Source organism: Lathyrus oleraceus, chromosome 6 (genome assembly GCF_024323335.1).
Source record: "Lathyrus oleraceus cultivar Zhongwan6 chromosome 6, CAAS_Psat_ZW6_1.0, whole genome shotgun sequence".
In the NCBI taxonomy this organism is placed as follows: Eukaryota; Viridiplantae; Streptophyta; class Magnoliopsida; order Fabales; family Fabaceae; genus Lathyrus; species Lathyrus oleraceus.
Window position 1 is genome coordinate 59,283,206 of NC_066584.1, and position 5,805 is coordinate 59,289,010.

Here is a 5,805-nt window from a genome sequence, read left to right on the forward strand (position 1 = left end):
AGATGGAGATTTGGTTCATTTCTCTGTACTTGCAGGTGTTGAACCAATCAAATATAGCAAGGCCCTCAAAGATAAATAATGAAAGGAAGCTATGGTCGAAGAGTTAAAAGTGATCGAAATAAATAATACATGGGAGCTAGTTGGATTTACAGCATACACAAAAGCTATCAAAGTGAAGTGGGTGTTCAAACTGAAGCACAATCATGATGGGTCGATTAAAAGACACAAGGTAAGATTAGTAGCTCTAGGATTTCTTTAGATAAAAGGACTCGACTACTCTGAAGTATATGCATCAGTAGCAAGATTAGAGACTGTCTTATTGGTAGTAGCCTTGGCATGCAAGCTAGGTTGGTCGACATTTCACTTAGATGTGAAATCAACATTTTTGAATGGTCCCTAGATGAAGTCGTATATGTCACACAACCCCATAGGTTTGTGATACAGGAGGAAGCAGTGAAAGTTTTAAAGTTTCACAAAGCCCTTTATGGTCTCAAGTAGGAACCTAGGGCATGGAACAAAAAGATCGACTCATACTTAGTTGAATTGGGATTCATCAAATGCAAGTCTGAGTATGGTGTCTATGTCCGGGTTGTGGCACAAGATATAACAATCATCTGCTTATATGTCGATGACTTGCTAGTAATTGGAAATAGCATGGAGAACTTATCGAAGTTCAAAGAGTTGGTGAAAAGAGAATTTGAAATATCGAATTTGGGAAAATTGTATTATTTCCTAGGCATGGAATTTCAAATGTCGAAGCAAGGTATGATGTGGTATCAAAGAAAGTATGTCAAAGAAATACTCAAGAAATTCAGGATGGAAAACTTGATTCCTGCATCCTCACCTATCGAAACAAATCTAAAACTGGAGAAACATGGAGAGGAGGACAAGGTCGACGTTACTTTGTTCAAACAACTTCTAGGATCTGTGAGGTATGTGTGCAATAGCAAACCTAATATAGGTTTCTCAGTCAGATTAGTGAGCAGATACATGGATGAACCAAAGGTGTGTCACATAAAGGTTGCAAGAAAAATCCTGAGATACTTAAAAGGATCAATGAACTGTGGAATCTTGTTTTGACGAGATTCTAAAAGTAAAGAAGTTGTGATTAATTTGTATTCATATGTCGATTGGTGTGGAGACAAGGAAGATCGAAAAAGTTCAATTAGTTCTTTCAAGTATTTGGTGCTCCAATCTCATGGTGCTCGAGAAAGCAACGTGTGGTGGCATTATCATCATGTGAGTTTGAATATATAGCGTGATCTTATGCTGCTTGTCAAGTAATTTGGGTCATATATGTGCTGGAAGAGATGGAGGTTGATGTAAACCAAGATGAACTTGAAGTGAGGCATTGCTCGAGTGAAGCATAATTGACTGACATTTTCACCAAAGGACTGAAGATCGACATATTCCTAACTTTGAGAAAGAAATTAGGAATAGTTCAGATTGACTATGATTAGTTTGTGTTTGACAACTTAGATTATAGTTGGGTACATTGTGATATAATCCAAGTTGTAGCCCAAACCCAGTTTAGTTAGGGTTAGGGTGTGTTATGTTAGTTACTTAATATACAAGTAACATATTTGTATATATACATATCATTGTAATTCTGCTTAACAACTTTTTTTCAATAATAACAATTTATCAATTACATTTCGTTCTCTCTCATTCCTTCTCTCACTCAAAATGTCTCACACACTAACATTTATAACTGATGGGTGTAGATTTTAAAAAGTTGAAGAATTGAGAAATCAATTTATGGAGAAATTTCAGAATTTTAAGGAAGAAGTTTGCAAGAACAATTAAAAACTCATAGATCAGTGGTTTTTTTTGTTGGTTTGGTGCATGGAAAAGTAAAATCTCATGTAAACATTATAATGGAAATTAGAAGAAGACTCGTACGTCCGTACGGGTATTGTTTATTGATCAATTTATTAAAATATACTATAAATTTTCTTCAATTGAAAAATTTTAAGTTGGATACTATAATAAATAGAATTGTTGTTCAAACATCAACTTAAAAAAAAAGTTAAAGCAAGCAATTAACCAAAATTAAAGTCAACTTTTCCTAACTTATTTGTTAATGTGTTTAAAATCAAAGGTTAATTTGTCAATGAGTACAAAACAATGAATAGATCTATATTTATCCTAAACATAAAAACACAACCAAAACAATAATCAAAATTTACATGTTAATGTATGACTTGATCATGAGTAGAAACCGTCTCCTAGAAAACATTACTTACACTATATGTTATTATGAATATCAGCTAGTTAAACATTTAGCTAAAGTCTATTGCTAAGCTAGACGAATACAGTAATAGTGATATGTAGCTCATCTACACAAAATATACAAAATGACTTATTCGGTCAGTGATACCTAAAACCAAGATCTTAGGCAGGAAATTGAAGTTGAAGGCTTTTTCCTTCTTTAAATATATGTCTTAGCTTAGCCAACCTTGAGGATCTAAGAGGGTTACTTTTATTCATAACAGAATCAAAGAACTATGCATAGATATATCAAGTATCACAAGTTATTAATCATCAACATAATTTTGTTAATCACAAATTTAAATGTGATAAATCTTAATTTTAAAAAACTCAAATCTACAAATAGTTACAACACCTAAAATCACTACTAATAATGTCCAGACTCTTGTTTAATTAAGCTAAACAGATGGTTATGAACTTAATGACTTATCTAATCTTGGTAATCACATTAACCACATATTGAATTGCATTAACCATTAGAACATTGTCCCAAATTGATGTTCAAATAACATGATCATAATAAGGGTAGAACACAACACATCACAAATTGAAGAATTGCAAAGAAATAATATATCATTGGGTCTGGGAGATGAGAGACAAGTTCAACAATCTTGTCTAGATCAACTTTGTCAATCTTATCCACACACAAAAAAACACAAAAATTAAAGTTAAAAAGGGAAAAATCAGACAAGAGCATGGATAAAATACTATCAAATTAAAATATAAGAGAAGTATCAATTGTTTAACATCAGCATCTCCTTGATTGGGAGAAAATTAAATAAAAAAAACTAAAACACCTAAAAAAAACATGGTCTTCAAATCCCAAATATCTTTCCCAAATATGGTTGTTAGAAAAGAGGTCTTTCTTATTTCCTTTTCAATATCAGTTTATTTCTATCAATTACTCACTCGTACCAAGAATAGGAGGATCTAAACAACTTACCTAAAAACTACTTCCAAAAATTGAAAATATCCACCAGTTCATTAATATTTTTAACTTTATTAGAGAAATATCAACTTCTGGTTTTTCCAAATCCCCAGACAATAGCCAACCATTTCTTATATTAAGGGTTGACACTAAAGGAGGTGAAAATGAAAACATGCGAAATAAGTTTGAAGTCATGGTCATTTGTCACCCCAGGAACTGAAATTACCATAAGAACGCATTAGCCGATGAAAAGGCTTAACTTTTCTATAGGTAAACTAGGATACATATTTCATCACCTAATAACCCTTAAGTCCCGAAAGATCTATCTTTTAATGTCCATATCTAATATCAGACAACTTACATGGGACGAGTACTAGTCTCTCAATATCTTGTTGAATAAATATGATAGATATATTTGTCACATACTTATCTAAATATTCATCATACATATAATTGTAAAATTTAAGGTATGCATAGGTATTTGTGAATATTCATCATTATTATTTTTAAATGAAAAAATGAAAAAAAATATATATTGTAATTGCTAAAATCTCTTTATCTTTTTTTAAAGATGCATAAAAATAATTTTCAATTTAACATAATAATAATAATAATAATAATAATAATAATAATAATAATAATAATAATAATAATAATAATAATTTTCATAGAGTAATCAGAACTAAAATCAATCACCAATCAATAAGCTTTCATTAATCTTGACCATTGATTTTTTTTACTAAAATATATGTTGGGTCTAAATATAATAAGTTTTTTACATATATATTGAATATGGATCACCAATCATTAATCTACCATTAACTTATTTTTTATTATAATTATTTGAGTAATTCACTTATAATAAAGTGATTAGAAATGATATTTTTACAGTCCACTATACACCTACATCGTACATACTATGCAAAGATATTAGTTTCTTTTGTAATTCATTTAACAAAAAAGGGCAAATTGGTCATTTCAATTTGATTGTTAGGTTAACTCAAGCAATACACCCTCTCTCTCACTAAGAACTTAAACAATTGTGCCTCTCTTAAAACTCAAACAATTATGCATTGTTCAACAACGACGATCTCCCTGCTCTCTCACCGATCGACGATGCAAATCATTTCCTCTCATAATTAAAGGACAATGTGGCTTGTTCTTCTCACTGAATGAAAGAACAACTTCTCTCTCAAGGTTAGATGTTCTTCTCACCAAAGACATGTTTCCTTTTTATTTTATGTTTATTTTGTTGTTCAAACAGAGAAATTAAAATAGGAAAGGTTTAGTGTTTATTCTTTCAATTTTTCTGTCAGCAAATACCTATTCAATTTCAGTGTCTTTATTTTTCTGTCTTGGTGCGTTTAAGGGTTATATTCTATCAGTTTTAGTTGTTGGATATTGTAGCGGGGTATTCGTTACCATTAGAGATATTGACTAAATCCAAGGTAAATCATACAAGTCGAGTCGCCACCGCACTTCTATTTATCCAAAGGAATAGTTAGAAAGCGAACAAAAACCTAAAAGTTTTATCGAATCAAAAACTAGTAAAAATGTCAGAGATCTGGGTAAGGGGGTTGGTTATGCAATGGGAAGGTGTTAGGCACCCAAAGCATCCTAGGTACTCCTAGGGAGCCCTTTTCACATTTGTTGTAAGGTTGTTGTTTTTTTTTGTGAAAATTTATTTGTGCAAACATGATTGAAGGGATGAGAAAAGAATATACAAGTTATTTACATTTTGTGTTTGAATGGATGAACTCATTGCCTACGTACCATCTTAAAAAAAGATTAGGATCAAAACCTCGTAGTTCGGGGTAAAAAAATTCAAAAAAATGTTGGTGAATTGATTGGTCCAAAAACCTTAAGGTCTTTTGTTATCAAAGGGAGAAAACTCAACCTAAAACCACAAATCCACCATGTGAGGATAGCTTCAACATGCTAGTGAGGGGTTAACCCTATAATAAGCATGGAAGACTCATTGTCCATCACTAAAACCACAAATCCACCATGTGAGGATAGCTTCAACATGCTAGTGAGGGGTTAACCCTATAATAAGCATGGAAGACTCATTGTCCATCACTAAGGATAAAGGTGAGTATTATATCTACCTCAAGAATAACTCAAACCTAATAGCTAATGGTTATAAAAAAAAGGGTTTGATTAAGAAGGTGGTCATTAAAACCACAAAAAGTATTTGAATGGGTTATATTTACCAATTAAAAGTATTTGCAAAAATATGGTTAAAGTGGATTAAAAGGTTCAATTCAAAATAAGTGTTATGAAAAATAAGTTTTGAAAATCAAAAGCATAAGGCTTAGGTTTCTAATGTTGAAAACAAAAGTTATTGTTTGCACAAAAAGTTTTGGCTTGGGATAGAATGGGGAAGAAAAAAAAAGAAGGGTTAAATTCCTAAACATACAAGAGATAAGGGAAAAGAAAATAAAACCACATTAGGAGTTCCCCTCTTGAGATCATATTGATGATCCAAGTAGCTCTCATCCTTTGGAATAAGCAGTCACAAACAAATATCTCAAGCCATTAAGCACAGGTAATCGGAATAAACCTCCAGGTGGTATCTCACAAGTAAAGTGGAACACCAGGCCATC